Below are 16814 nucleotides of genomic sequence, written 5' to 3'. Positions count from 1 at the left end.
TGGGGGTTCACATTCATTCTGAAATTCCTAATAAACCAGTTCTCCAGGGGTCTCATGTGTAATATGGCAAAAGCAACCACAGATGTGGTAGAGGCCATGAGGCCTAACAACTTTTTGATCTTAACTTTTTGGTGTCTACACTTGGTGAAGCAGTCCACCAAGGGCTGAATGGACCTGGCCCTCGATAGAGGGAGGAAGGCTCTCCCCTTAATTGAGACCAGTTCTGCTCTGATGTAGTCCCTAGTCTAATTGGGTACTAGTTTGAAGTTTTGTTGATTGACAACCAATCCAACGGATGACAGGGTGTGTAGCACCCACGTCACTGATTCAGACAGGTACTGCGGGGAATCTCCCACCAATAGCCAGTTATCCAAGTATGGAAATATTGAGCAACCCTGCTGGGCTAGGTACACCACTACTACCACCATGCACTAGGTGAATACTTGCAGAGCTGTAGCCAACCCGAAGAGGAGAACCGTGTATAGGTAGTGTTTCCCTTCACAGGAGAACCTAAGGTATTTTCTGCAAGCCTTGTGTATGGCAACATGAAAAATAAGCATCTTTCAGGTCCATTACTGCGAACCAGGAACCTGGGCTCAGCAGTGGCAGTATGTCTTGTAACGAAAGCATTCTGAAGAGTCTCACTCTGAGGTGTTTGTTAAAGCGTCTGAGATCGAGGATTGGATGTCTGCCTCCACCTTTTTTGTCTATAAGGAAGTATCTGGAGTTTAAAACCCCTGATCTATTTCCAGAGTCGGAACCTCAGTAATGGCACCTTCCTTAGTAGTTTGTTGACCTCCTATATCAACAAGGCAGGGCATGGAGCGATGTTGGGACAAGGGGGACCACACGGCGGGATTGAAGCAAACTCCAAAAAGTAATCTGCTTTTATTAATGACAAAACCTAACCATCAGACGTAACACAGAACCAATTAAACCAAAAGCTGGACAATCTATCCAAGAACCGAAGATTAAGGGATCCAGGAACCGGGGGGCTAGTCAGGATGAAACCTTTTCCCCCAAACCTGTCAGAAGGGGAGTTCCCCCACTTCCTGCCCCTAGACCTGTCGTAAAAACTCTTCCCCTGCATGATGGGGTAGAATGGTTTAGAGTGGCTCTGCTGAGGGTTGCTATAAAGCTGGAATCTTAGCTGTCTCCCAGCCTAAAAGGTTGGCCCTGTCTGAAGTAGTATCTGGACTTAAAGGCCGAGGAGAACCCCTGTTGGGTGAGATGAAGGTATTCGTCATTGACCTTATTCTTCCTCATCTTGTCAAGGATTTCATCAGTTTGGTCATGGGAAAGCGCCAATTGGTCAAAGAGCATGTCCTCAATCTTGGCTTTAGCATCAGCCGCTAAATTGGATGAGCATAGCAAGGAGTGTTGCCTTAATGCGATGCTGGAAGCTATCATCCTACTGGAGGCATCAGCCACATGCCTGGCTGCATTCAGTTGGTGCCTTCCCAGTCTGTAGCCCTCACCTTGCAAAGCTCTACTGACTGATCTTTTGTCCTTTGGGAGGAGGTCTACCAATTGTTGGAATCCCTACCACAGGATTTTTAGTATCTCCCCATCATCACCAGAAAACTGGCCACCCGTAGAGCTAGGGCTCCAGAGGAGTATACTTTCCTACCAATGGCAACCAATTTCCTCCCCTCTGTCAGATGGGGTGGATTGAGAATCTGCCCTTTTGTTGGAGGCACAGGCTTCAGTGACTAGGGAGTTAGCTTGAGGATGGTGGTATAAGAACTCAGCCCCCACCTCTTTAATGCGGTACAGATTCTCAATTTGTTTGACCTGGTCCAATTTGCCTGGGCAATATCAATCAGACCCTTAACTAAAGGTAAATGGAAAGAGGCTGACTTGGCTGCATACAGCACACCCATAACGGTGTCAGCCGGTTTAGGGTCTGCTGACCCCATCTCAACATCCAACAATTTGGTCATACAGACCATCTGTTCATTATAAATTTTTAGATCCTCTGTCGGTGACACAGGAGACGGGTCCCCAACCGCATCATCCGGGGAAGGGAAAGAGGTTGACTCAGAGTCCCTCTTAGAATCTAAGTCTCTGTCCTCCTTCCAACCAGAGGGGGCTGTCATGATCAGCCGCCAACCTGGTAACTGCCACAGCAGATGTCGACTGTCTCGGTGACCGCCTCTGATCAAAAGGTCACTGTGAAGAGGCAGAACCTTAATGGTGCCCCCAATCCAATGGAGAGTAGGACTGTTGGGGACAGCACACCCAATACTGGTGGTGATGTCCCCAGTGCTGGAAGTATGGGTGTTTTCCTCCTTCCAGATGACCCCTTGGATCCTGACCGATCTTAGGATGAGGAATGTCAATCTCGTCCTCATCGGAGGAGAAGCAAATCTCATCACCCGCCGAGGATGCAGGCCTTGTAGGGAGGGAGAGAAAACCTTCATCATGGTCATCTCATGATGCTCGGTGTTGAGGGGACTTTGATGTCGAGCGCTCCCTTCAGAGCTGGCCGCTGCCCTCACCTCCAACACCCGGTGTCGAGGCAATCCTTCTTGACACCCCTCTTGCTCTGGAGTCACATCCCAGCATCGAGGTGAAGACAAAGCCCGACATCAGTCTGGCGTCCTCAACTATCTTGATGGGGCTCAACTCCTCCTTTGTGGAGACCTATTGCTCGCAGTGGGGAATGACTTGTCGGAGTCGGTAGCTCTTGGAGCCAACTTGTTGCCCTTAGGCAGGGGCGACGCCCTTTTTGACGGAAAATCTGACGTCAACAGGTGCTTGGTTTTCTTTTTGGCCTTCTTCAGTAGGGGCTCAGAGGCTGCCATCCCGTTGGTCACCCTCATTTCCGGGGGGGGGGGGTCCCGACTCCTGAGGTGGCATTGGAGTCTTGGCTGAACCCAACGGTGCATCCAAGGCCTTCAGGGTTTTTCCCCATAGGGACGCTTTAAGCCTGTCCGTCCTTTCTTGTCTTGCTTTGGGCGTAAAGAGCCAACATGCCCTGCACGACGAGGGGATGTAGCCCTCGCCAAGGAATATCAAGCAGTTTTTATGTTTGCCGTTCTGTGCCATTCTGGTGCCACAGGACAGGCACTTCTTCAACAACGCCATAACAAAAATAATTCCACAAAAAAGATAAGTTATACTCAACTCATATTGAAGAGCAAGCAGAAGAACAAAATAGTCCTGAATACACCTCAATGTCTCTCTCCAGAGGGAGAAAAACTTCAAGCTTGCATTAAAACATCCTTCCTCCACAGTGGCAGAGAAAGAACTGAGGGAAGCGTCATTAAGCTCAGGCACGGAGCAGAGGAGAGGGGGGGGAAGCACTCTTAAAGCAACAGAGCTTCTTACAAGCTTGCTAAAAGTCTCTGCCGCGTGCCTGTGCAAACGCAGATCCCATGTGGGACGGTGCAGAAGCCATGAAGATGAACCCTAATATCTAAAGCAGGAAAAATTTGATTGGCTGTGTAGATTTTTTAAAACTTTGTTTCAGCAGCAGCTGTCACCACATCACAAGGATCTTCACTGTATGACTTAAAGTAAGATGCAGTAACCATTTAAGAACGTAAGAAAGGCCATGCTGGATCAGACCAAGGTCCATCAAGTCCAGCAGTCTGTTCACACAGTGGCCAACCAGGTGCCTTTAGGAGGCCCACAAACAAGATGACTGCAGCAGAATTATCCTGCCTGTATTCCAAAGAACCTAATGTAATAGGCACGCTCCTCTGATCATGGAGAGAATAGGTATGCATCATGACTAGTATCCATTTTTACTAGTAGCCGTGAATACCCCTCTCCTCCATGAACATGTCCACTCCCCTCTTAAAGCCTTCCAAGTTGGCAGCCATCACCACATCCTGGGGCAGGGAGTTCCACAATTTAACTATACATTGTATTTTATGTGTTTTGAATCTTTCGCCCTGTGTTCTGGTATTATGAGAGAGGGGGGAAAGCTTCTTGCTGTCTACTCTCTCCATACCATTCATAATTTTATAGACCTCTACCATGTCTCCCTTTAACTGCCTTCTTTCCAAGCTTAACAGCTCTGTTTTAACCGCTCCTCATAGGGAAGTTGCTCTAGTCCCCTGATCATTTTGGTTGCTCTTTTCTGCACCTTCTCAAGCTCTGCAATATCCTTTTTTAGGTGTGGTGACCAGAACTGTACACAGTATTCCAAAGTGTGGTCTCACCATAGATTTGTACAAGGGCAGTATGATAGCAGCAGTTTTATTCTCTGTACCTTGTCTAATTATGGTCAGTATGGAATTGGCTTTTTTCACAGCAGCCGCACAATGGGTTGACATCTTGATCGAGCTATCCACCACCACCCCAAGATCCCTTTCTTGGTCTGTCACTACCAGTACAGATCCCATCAGTGTATATGTGAAGTTGGGATTTTTTGTCCCAATATACATCACTTTACACTTGCTCACAGTGAATCTCACTTGCCATTTTAGTGCCCATTCCTTCAGTTTGAAGAGATCTTTTTGGAACTCTCCACAGTCCGATTTTGTTTTAACTACCCTAAATAATTTGGTGTCATCTGCAAACTTGGCCACCTCACTGTTCACCCCCAACTCCAGGTCACTGATGAACAGTTTGAAAAGCACCAGTCCCAACACTGATCCTTGAGGGACCCCACTGCTCACATCCCTCCACTGTGAGAACTGACCATTGATTCCTACTCTCTGCTTCCTATTTTTCAGCCAGCTCTCAATCCATAAGAGGACTTGTCCTCTTATCCCATGCCTATGAAGTTTGCTAGCAGAATTTGTTGGGGGGCTTGGTCAAAAGCCTTTTAGAAATCCAAACATATAACATCCACAGGCTCACTCCTGTCCACATGCTTACTGACACTTTCAAAAAACTCCAAAAGGTTAGTGAGACAGGACCTACCTTTACAGAAGCCATGTTGGGTTTTGCTCAGCAGGACTTGCCCTTCTATATGCTAGACAATATTCATGGAGGAGAGGACTATTCATGGCTACTATTAAAAATGGATACTAGTCATGATGCATACCTATTCTCTCCATGATCAGAGGAGCATGCCTATTATACTAGGTGCTTTGTAACACAGGCAGGACAATGCTGCTGCAGTTATCTTGTTTGTGGGCTTCCTAGAGGCACCTGGTTGGCCACTGTGAACAGACTGCTGCACTTGATGGACCTTGGTCTGATCCAGCATGGCCTTCCTTACGTTCTTATGAATAAGAAAGCAGACAGTCATTGCTGGAAGTGTAAAGAAATTGATGGAACCTACTTTCATATATGGTGGCCCTGCAAGAAGCCTAAAAGGTTTTGGATCAAAGTCCACAAAGAAATGCAAATACTAAAATTAATTTTCCATTAGACCCTAAAACTATGTTATTGGGAATATTACCCCCGAGTATAGACAAGAGCAAGGAAGAAGTATTTAATTATATGATAACCACAGCCAGAGTGGCAACAGCAACAAAATGGAAGCAGGAAGAACTACCAGAGATAGAACAATGGCAAGAGAAAATGACAGAATATGTAGTAATGGTCAGATTAACCAATCTTTTGAATATGAGTTGGAAAGAAAATGGAAATTGTATTATAATTATGTAAAAATATATTTCTGTAAGTTCAAGTTGTATGTGAAATATATCTAGTGCCAAAGACAAAATGCAATTGCTTAATAAGCTTAATATGTATACCAGTCTTACATTATATAATTATAATCAGTAATACTTAGTACACCAATGACAAAATACATTTACTTAATAGGCTTAATATGTATATTAATCTTATATTACATAATTATAATAATAGGCAGAAATTCAATAATCTTATATGAGTAGAATAAGACATTATTCAGTGTTATAAATATATGAGAAACATAAATAGAATCTGTATCAGCCACCTTACTTGTTTAACTAAAATATAATTGCTTAGCAGATGGTAGGAATATTAAAATATATTACAGACCCAGACCAGAGCATGGTTTAATGCTGTATGTATGTAAGGTAGAATTGAGGTGTATGTAGTAGATATTATGTATGTTGCAAGTAGAACAGTTACTGTATTGTGTATTATGCATGTAATGTGTTCGTAGAAAATAAAAAATTAAAAATGTTAAGAATAATTTTTATTTTGCCATTCATACACTCCACCAAAATGGCATGTATAAATCCATTTTGCCATTGTTGGGCCTTGTGGCAGGAAGTGGAGGAGAAGATAGAGGGTATCTCACCCCTACTTATGTATGAGATTTTTATTTTTTGCCAACACGTTCCCTAAGTTTGGCACTCTGGTCAGTTGACCAGAAAACACTGTCAGTGTCCCACAGTACAGGAAACAGATCAAGATGGGTAGCTGTATCTGAAAAAGTGAGCTGTGGCTCACAAAGCTCATACCCTACCAGAGGTTTTGTTAGTCTTTAGGGTGCTGACTTGTGCTGTTTTCTACTAGTATAGGAAACAGCTTATTTCTTGATTTTATCATTTTGAGCAACGACACAAATGAGGGCTGCCTGCCTTGTCGGCATTCACAGCCAGACCTCACAGCACACCAATGTTGCACCTACATCTGCCTGCTATTACTGTAGGCATCTCCAAAGAGGAAGAATTAGCCTGCTGCCTCTTAGCACCACTACCTTGAAAAAGCAACCTCTGTTTCATAGTTGCTGGAACTTTGCTTTCTTTTTTTTAATTGTAACTATAAGCTGACACTGATGTTGCAAAATAAAAGCCAAAAAAAATCTGTGAATTACTCAGATTGAATAATAATTATCATTTTAAAGGTTTCTGTCAGTCACAGTGATTATTATTATTAACCCTCACCGAGAGGGTCCCTTCCATTCTGAGGAAGAAGGGCCTCTTGCAGCTTGGGCTATTCCCATCCATTGCTAAGGGAGGCAGGACTAATTTTCTACTTCCTGTCTCCCTGGAGGCAATAGCCTGAACTTCCAGCTTTCCACTAACAATTTATCCTAATTGGGAGAGCTTCCATGAAATGAGCAACATCCAAATATAGCTCTCAATGCTAGAGAAATATTGAGCGAGAATGAAAGGGAAAAAGAAGATAAATAAGAGTGAAAGTAGAAAAGTAAAAAGTACTGGAGAATTCAGATAATAAAATTATTATTTTAATAGTTTTAATAGTTTTTTTTAAGGTTACAGAATAAAAGGGAAAAGGAAAAGGGGATTGAAAAAGTATACAAACAAGACGGTCCCATATTCCGTGACCAGTTCATCACCTAGCTCATACTTTGCACCCCCACCCCTATATTTTATAATATAAGAATTATTCCTTTAAACTCTACTTTGCCTTTAACACTGCATTAGCAACAGGCTCTACTAGCATATTCTATTCGTTATCACCCCTACTTAACATTATCTATATATCAAAGCTATACTCTTGTACATATTTCATCCATATCTATCATGAAACAGTTGCCATCTTTGTTGATGATCTTTCATCATCTTTCCTTGTAACAAATTCGATAATCTTGACATAGTCACAAATTCATGAATTTTAGTGACCCATTCTGTTATTTCTGGTGTGTTCGTAGCTTTCCAGTTCTTTGCAAATATAATTCTCGCTGCTGCCATCGTGTATTGGAATAGTTCTTTATGTAAAGACTGAATTTGAACTGGTATCATCCCAAGTAAAGTAAATTTAGCATCTAGAACAAAGTTCGTATGAAGAATAGCTTGAGTCTCTTTATGTATCAGCTTCCAATATCTCTGAGCTTTTTTGATGTCCACCACTGATTAAAAAAGGTCCCTTCAATCTCTGAACATTTCCAACAGTTTCCTTGATTTGATTTATACATCTTTTGTAAATCTTTCAGTGAATAATACCATCTGTAGAACATTTTATACCAGTTTTCTCTTATTGCTTGTGACCTGGAAACTTAATTTCACTCTTCCACATCTTTTCCCAGGTTTGCATAGAAATCATCTCTCCGAAGTTTTGCATCCATTTAATCATACAAATCCTAACCTGCTCTGTAGCTGTTTCTGTGGACCACAACAACTTGTACATTTTTGAAAGTAAATGATCTTGAGATTTGCTGATCAATTGTTCAAAGGCTGTTGGTTTTCTGACTCTACCGCCTATTTGACGGTCAGTTCTTAAGCCATGTATAACCTGATAATAAGCCAACCAAGAAATCCTAATGTTCGCTTCGTGGAGCTCCTGTCAGTTTTTTTTTCTACCAGCATAATCCATATAAGCCTCTGTCGGTGACATCATCCCAGATGGAGAAGGGCTGGTAGTCTTTTTCAAAGAGTTCCACACTTTTAACAGTTGATCTGATATATTCTCAGTATTCCCCTTTTTTGGAGCTAATTTAGATTCTTTTGACCACCACCACCAATAGTGAAAGCCTTTTCCCAAATCAGCGTTTTCGAGTCTGATCTTCCTGTCTTCTGGATGAAGTATTCAATCCGTCAATGCTACCAAAGTGGCCGCTTGATGATATAGTTGCAAGTTTGGCAGAGCCAGTCCTCTTCTGCCTTTCTCATCTTGTAACACAGTGAATCTAATTCTTGGTTTTTTACTTTTCCACACAAATTTATTGATATGACTTTGCCATTTCTTCAATGTAGATGAATTTATGCCGATATCAAAAATAAGAAGTTAAGCCTGGGTAGGACATTCATTTTGATCGGAGATAAAACATCAAATCAACACATTTACTTATTATTCAGGATACAAATTGAACAAATCCAAGACTACTTTAATTTTATATAATATCTCTCGAGAGGAAAGGAATGATATTCGAAACATACTGCAATGCTCTGTACTGAAGAAAAGTGTCAAATATCTTGGAATAAATATTCCTGTGGGATCAGAGACTTGGTTTGATTTAAATTATCAATATTTACGGAGAAAGATTGAAGAAGATCTGGATAGGTGGAACAGACTACAAATCTCATGCTTGGGTCGAATAGCAATGATCAGATAATAAAATTATAATCTGTATATTTATAGCATTTTTGCTTAAGTCTTCAATATGTTTCATATAACAATCAGTAAGATAGTCTTCAACATGTTTCATATAACAATCAGTAAGATAGTCCATTATCATTATCCTTACACCAAACATCTGACATGTGGGATTGGGTTTGAGAACTGTTTAACACCTGGAAAACTCTAATAATTTAGGAAGAACTAGATCTGGTTCAAAGACTATTGGAATTCAACACTTTCAAAATTAATGGAAGGCCTTTTATCCTTTTATAGGTTGCTTGTCTTTAAGCCTCTTGTTCTGTGTAAAATATATGATGAAAACAATGGTAAAGTTGTATTTATTATATTAGTATTTTACAAGCAGGGGACCAGCAAGGACTTGCAGGGGGCATCTCATTTTCCCCTCCCCAACTATTTCAGTTTTCTTCCTTGAAAGCTGCCATAGCCTCTCCCTTTTTCTTGCTTCCTTCTCTTCTTCCCATCCACCCGCCAACATATCGTTATCTGCAGCCTTGTCACCCAGTGAGCTTCCATGGCAGAGTGGTGATTTGAACTTGGATCTCCCAGAACTCTAATCATGACACAACATTGGCTTTTGGGAGAGTACTATTGAACAGTGGCAAGCAGCCAGTCCTGGGTAAGTGATGCCACTTGCCTGTGGTTGCTGCCAAGCCTGCCCCCACTGAGTCCTTCCTCAGAGGCGAAAACAGCCCTGAAAAGGGCCCTGCTCCCTCCCCCTGCTCTGAAACCAAGACTTCAACTGTAACACTGTTGTGGTTGCATAGCAATAACCGTAAAGGGAATTTGTTTCTTAAAGTGACAGGTGTGTTTCTATTAGTTGTGGGGGGATTACCCCCCAGTGTTTTAAGATCTCAGGTTTTTTCTGCAAACCTGGAGTGTTTTTCAGGTTCATAGACAGATCTGCCTTATCTGTTCATGGTTCCAGTCTCCAGATTAAGTATGCATAGATTTGGCTGTGTTGACAATTAAATATATTGATACTATTTATTGGTTTCTTTAGGGTTTGTTTTCTTAAATATTTCATTGAGAAGACTTAATTTGGACTGTTATTGTTATATATACATATGCTGCCTATGTCACTCAGTGAGGTAAGATTTCAACCACAGGGAGTTCTCAGTCTGTATTCTTTTTCATTGTACCATGAGCTATATGAAAATAGGATAGAAAACAAAAACTATGGAGTATGAAATTAAGGAATGATGAAGGCAAGAGGATAAGATGACAAATATACTAGAAAAGGAAGATACAGAGGGAGAATCATCAGGAATTAAAACAACTGGTAACCACTTCGAAAATAATGCAGAGAACGGTTTAGAAGCCAAAAGGAATTTTTTATAAGAAGTGAAAGAGGGTACCAGTCCTTTAAGAGGAATATACTTGTGCTACTAATGATGTATTTAGCAACGTTAGTATTTAAGTTATTGATTTACTAAAGATCATATCAGGAAATCAAAGCAATACAACACTTCTGAATGTGAATTGTACTACAATATACATATTTTAGAAAGAAAGGAGGAAACATTTTTAACGCTATAATGAAATTAGAATTATGATTGGAAGGGGAAGGCAAATGTCAGGTCACCAAAAGCGTCTCACAAAATAATTGAATAATATCTGTGAATTCAAGCAGAATTCATTCCATCAGTTCATAAGTCATTAGGTCCCTCTATTAAGCATTCTATAATAATCCTAAAAATATACAGCACACTCAGACTGTCAAGTCATTCAAAAATAAATTTGGCCAGGTTTCTGCAACAGAAACTCCTCCTAACAATTGGTAGAATTGCCTTTTCAGAAATGACTGACTGCAGCTATTATCAGTCAAATTTTCATCGAAACAGAATGCAGAGAAAAAATGGTTACAGCAGTGTCCACTCAGCAAACTAATTACAAAAGTTCCAAACCCATTCTGCCTAGTTTCAGTTCTCTAATATAGTTCCCCCAGACCGTTTTTGCCTTGTTTTTTTTTTAAAGTTATGGGAATGCCTAAACAAACATATTTCTGAACAATTTGCATTATTTATTTCCCACCTAAAATTATCTGTGTGGTTTTAAATTACTATTAAATTAAGCTTTTATGTTCATACTGCAAGGACAGCTGTCAACTAATCATAATGAACATGTCTTTTTCATAAGGAAGTCCTTTTTAATGAAGCATAATTGGACATAAATAGCACCTGCTCTTTCCTTTAAATGCAAGTCTTTACAACTACCATTTTACTTTTTTTCTACCAGAAATAATGTCATAAAAGCTGACAAATGGTATGCGTGCATATTTACAGCCTGTGGCTGTCAAAAATTTCAATTCAATCCTCAGCATAACTAGCCATGTCATAAACTATAACTATGGACAGGTATATCCAAGTTTCTGTATTTTTGCCATTCTCAGCCTCCCTGCTCACCAGCAGCCTACCCACGCGCATGCACTTTTCACACAGCAGACTTGACAGGAGAACAGTATGACAGACTTATGACACTGAACTAAATTTGTCTAGCCACCACCGGCAACTTATTCATAGCCACTGTCTCCAGATGAATGTGCAATTAATAGATATCAAACTCTCTCCTCATTATGTGATTTCTGGGGGTTTCAATTATTTTATTTTCTTGTGCATCTTAATAGATTATTAAAAATATCTTTTTTAAATCTGAGTTTTCTCTCTCTTTAAACACACACAGCTGCTTGCAGAACTTGGTGAACCAAAAAGGAACTGAACAAATAAAGGCTAATAAGATACTGATCAAGCATTTAAAAAAAAACCACCATGCTTGATGAAATCAGACTGCTCACTGCACCTGGCCTAGTAAAGCTTTTCTCCAGACCCATTACTTAGTGGCCAGTTTGTATTCTACTGTTTAATGGCCTATGTAAATTAGATAATTCTTTTTACCTTATTTATCTCTCCCTGGTCTTTACAAAATTAATTTGGGAAGTATGCAGTGAATTGCACAGATATTGCGTGTATTACTTACTATATAATCCATTTAATCTTTGTTTTTGCGTTACATCTGTTGCTACTGTACTTTAAAACAAAAATGCCCAGCATTGTTTTTAACCAACTTTCTTCGCATTTTGGCACCAGGACTATTAGTACTTTTACCAGGACATCAAATTTTTGGGAAATGACAAAAGAGCTCCCAATCCAGACAAGTTCACTATGAAAAGAAAACCATGACAACTATTTGTACTCCTGCTTTATTATTACATCTGGCATGGTCACTCTTAGAAATTCAATCTATTATCGTTGCTAGGCATCAGTTGCTGTGCAACCTAAAAGGGTATGTTGCGCGTTCAGGCTAAGAAGCATTAATAAACCTGTAGGCCTCTGTCTACTGTTCTAAACAGTATGTTTAATGATCTAACTGCTTCTAAGTCAGTACTCAAAAAAATTAAGAGGACAAATTAAAGAGATTCTGACAATTTAAAATAATAAACGCAGAAGTTTTCAAGCCCAATACATTCTAATAGGCCTTCAAAAGCTATCTTTATAAAGTTAAAATATCAAAAACCAATTCCGTATATAGTTTGAACAGAGCCTAGTACAGAATTTAATGCAGCTGTAACACATACTACATGCATACTTTTTATTACCTTTTAGAAAAACACTACATTAAGGTGGAAGTATTAGCAAACATGAAAATTAAGTATACATAAATACATTACATTAACATTGCTGTTGGAATCAGAAGGCATGCTAAGTCCTGTACAAAATGAGTCCATTCTTCTCCTAAATATTTCCCATACTGAATATTCTTATTTCACACTTTTAATTTGATAACACGACAAAAAAGGGCCTTTATTTCTTGCAGTTCCTCAGATGTAAGAAATTACTCATAAGAAAACATACATTCCATAAAACTCAGTACTATTGCTAGTCTAAACTATGCTTTAGGAACCCAGTTTGTGATCAAGAAGCAAAACGCTATTTGTCACTGTTTCCAAACTCAGACATCCCAATGTTGTGATTAGATTAAAGACTTCCAAACACAGAAATTCTTCAATCTAGGCTCCAGGGACAGAGGGAGGAAGCACGCATGCCCAAAAGTAAAACATGCCTATACTCATCCCAAACTACTATTTGTTTGTGTGATCTGAATACAGGCCCAAGCTGAATCCAAGATGTCGAGGCCAAGCAGATACAGGGGGCGCCCACCCTCAAATTCAGTCTGAGTATCTATCAGTCAGTTTCAGAGTGCAAGGTTGATCTTTTCCTCAGACGAAAGGTCTGGGCTATACTTAGGAAACGCAAAGCCAAATGATGTGAGAAAACATAAAAATTCCTTTTTATAATAAAAAAGCATTGTATCTCCTTGCATAATCCATATGCTGCTAAACTGGAAGGAGACACGGTGTGTGTCTGATACTGAAAATTCCCCCTGAGGAAGTCTGTTGAAACATGCTAGGGATTTCTATAATTTTTTAATAATAAAATAGCCACACTTTTTGTAGTAAAATAGCCATGCTTTTGCCTTTGCTCTTATCTTCTTCTGAGTGATCCCCTTTTCCTTTGCTCATACTCGGAAGTAGTGAAAAACTGTGTGTTGGGTGCTTCCTTGTCCAGCAGGTGGAGAGTGAGCTACTCTGGCTATCTATAAGGGAAAGAACTGACTTCACACACACATCACACCATGCTTTTGGAGTGGCTCCCTGATCAGCATGAGGTGAAGGATTGATCTCCCCTGCCCCCAGGACAGAACTGTTTGTTCACTATGAGGTGAGGTGGGAGAACTCAGAATTAGCAAATCTCTCACCAGTTTTGAGCATGACCCAGCCCAATGAAAGGTAAAAGGCTGCCACCTTCCTGAATGTGCCACAAGGCTTGAGATGGAATGGGTGATTAAGATACCTACCACAAACCGTAACTGGCAACCAAAGCCAACTAAAACCTGGGAAGGTTAGAAGATCTCTAGATAGGCTGAAGGAGAATATAAAAGAGGGTCCTAACGACAATCAAGAAGACCCAGATTCAAATCCCGCGCCCTATCATGAAGCTCACTGGGTGACCTTCAGTAAGTTATTTTGTCTCAGCCTAATCTACCTCACAGGTTTGTTCAAATGATACAATGGGAAAGCAAAAACCATCATATACACTGCCCCTGGTTTCCTTGGAAAGAAAGATGGGGTAAAATTCAAGTATATCAGATAAGGGGGAAATGGAATGCAAACCTGGCAATTTAGTTTATGTGTGACATGGGCCCTGCCTTCAGAGCTGAGGACCCAGAGGACTCTGAAGCTGAAGTGGAGGAACAGGTTGCCTCTGGGCCTTCAGTACCTCCATTGCAGTCAGTAGTACAGGAGCCTGAAACAACTCAGCAGGAACCACAGCTAGGCAGAGATGGAACAAAGGCAAACAGAAGCTACTCGTCCTCCAACTCCTGCAGTGGAAGCTGAGAATGGCAGCCCTCCAAGCTCACCTGAACCTGATAGGCATATCAGGACTCGCCAGCGTATAGTTTTGCAGGGTAGGCGAAGGAGTGCTCGCCTGGAAAGCCTAAGCAGACAGAGAACTGGTGCTGAGTCGTTGCAGGATGAAGCCTAGCTTGGAAGTGCACTGACTGATAAAGGCAGTGCAGACACGCTTTCACTTTGCGGAAGCAACCGTGCAATTTCCCTGCCTTCTTGCTACTGCTATGATTGATCTTTCCGGCCGTTGACTCCTGCCTGTTTTGACAACGCCTCTGAATACTGACCTTGGGAGATAGCAGAATGTTTGTTGCCTGCTCCGAAAGGGGCTAGATACCCCCCCGCACGTCTGAGGACTGCGGGCACCGCCCAGCCCTTGACCTACGCCGGCACAATGTGCAACAAAGAAAACAGGAATTATTGGAACAAAAGATTCCAAATGAGCAAGATGGTGCCCCAGAATAACAGGTTATACAGAAGAACTACAAAATAAGATTTGAAAAACACAATATTTTATGGGGGGGATCCTAAGGATACTTCACAGTAGAAAACTAGTCATCTATTTGAAAGTATGGGATGCTTCATTATTACGATCATCAAGTTTCATACCAGAGTAAAACATGCACGGAATGCAGTTAAGTCCTGCGAATAATGGGATAACATGGATATATGAGTAAAGCCCACAATTGTTATTAATCAGTCCTGAACCCATTGTTACTCAGTCATGAGTCTGCTCATGACATCTGAATGTAGCCTATAATGTCAGTTCAAACATATCTTCCAGTAGTAAAATATCTTCCAGTAGTAAAAATATCAAATCATAAGAAGGGTTTCTACAACCAAGATTCCAGAGCTGGATGAGCAAGATTCACATCCTGAATATCAAGAAATGACCCATCACAAGAATGATAGAAGATCATCAAAACACATGAAAAAATGGCATGGATCTACAAAAGAGCTTGAAACAAAGGAGGAGGTTCTACAAATTCACCACCCTAGGAAGATTTAGAATACAGATCCAACTGTTCAGTTTAAGATGACGTTCTTAATACAATGTAAAGGAAGTTGAATTGTTCAATGTACATGGGGGGAGGGACTGAAGCAAAAAGTAAGCTGTATCCAGATGAATATATAAAACAAGTGAGGGAGAAAATAGGCGACCAATGAAGATATGGCTACTCTGAAAGAAAATCATCAAGTTGTAACAAACGAATTCCTGAATGTTGAAGAGACCACCAAATGTCTCCAACCTACTAACAATCACCTTTAAAAGTTCTTGGAAGAAAAAGTTTCAACAGTCTAGAGAATGCTAACTTACTGTTATCTAAAAAAACAACAACAAAAAGACCAGGTGATTGCAGCTTTATTAGAAGAAACAGAATAATTAGCTGGATAGTACATGAAAAAATAAATTCCTTTCTTTTCTCTGACAGAAGAGAAGTTGATTTTAAATATGTCTTGGTTTTATCAAGTTTTCTGGCAATTCCACATTATAGTCTCATAAGTAAACGGAAGAAAAGTAATTAAAAAGTGCCATCATAAGATATGCACACAGCTGGCTGAGAAACTGTAGTGCCCAAGAGGAGTAATTAACGGATCAGTGTCAAGCTGGGAGGAAGTAAAAAGTAATACTCCAGTTCACAGGGATCTGTCCTAAGTCCAGTGCTGTTCAACATCTTCATTAATTACTCAGAGAAAGATTTGGAGAGTATTCATTACATTTTCAGAAGACTCCAAAATGGGAAGTAATACAAAACACTGTAAGCATATGATTAAAAAAAAACAAAAACAGCTTTGATACATTAAAACACTGAGCTATAAACCAAAAACAAAATTAAATACCACATCAAATAATTCACAGAGGAAAGAAAATGCTAGCACATATGTACAAAACAAAGAAACATTATCATTGTCCTAACGCTGTTGAAAAATTTGGTGTAGTAGTAGGCAGTAAGCTAAATATAAGTACCAACTGATAATGCAACAAAAATGTTGCAGTAACACAAGTATTACATGGAAAGTATTACTTCACAAATAGTCGTACTGCTTTACTACTACTATTCACTGCTTAGGCACCACTTGAAGAATTATGCTGAATTCTAATCATTCACCATTCAAATCTGCATGAGGAAACAGTTTCAGAATTCCATCTTGCTTGCTGGATCAGGAATGACACGTGCCAACCAGATGAAGACGTGCATCTGCACTGCAACATAATTATGGATGCAAGGCATCCAATGCACTCCCCATATGGACTACTAGATACAGAATAGGATATGCATTTCCAACCATACTGCAATATAGAAAAGAATGCACACTCCTAACTACGGTCTTAAGCTGGATGCATGATGTTGCATTCAATAATATTTGGATTATGGCCATCACATTTTCAGGAGTCAAACTGGAGACCGTTAAGGAGAACATAAAAAAATGATAAAAGGGTTAAAAAATGCTCAATACAGGAGAA

General features: G+C 40.3%; 1 protein-coding gene across 2 annotated transcripts in view; it reads right to left on the bottom strand.

The window, feature by feature from the left end:
- The window catches only part of RFX3 (regulatory factor X3), a 304136-nt gene that overhangs the window by 220545 nt on the left and 66777 nt on the right, over positions 1–16814 (bottom strand). The gene's annotated exons all lie outside the window — the stretch shown is intronic.

This window comes from Euleptes europaea, chromosome 4 (assembly GCF_029931775.1).
Source record: "Euleptes europaea isolate rEulEur1 chromosome 4, rEulEur1.hap1, whole genome shotgun sequence".
Taxonomy (NCBI): Eukaryota; Metazoa; Chordata; class Lepidosauria; order Squamata; family Sphaerodactylidae; genus Euleptes; species Euleptes europaea.
The sequence above is the reverse complement of the archived record's forward strand: the minus strand, read 5'-3'. Positions and strand labels throughout refer to the sequence as shown.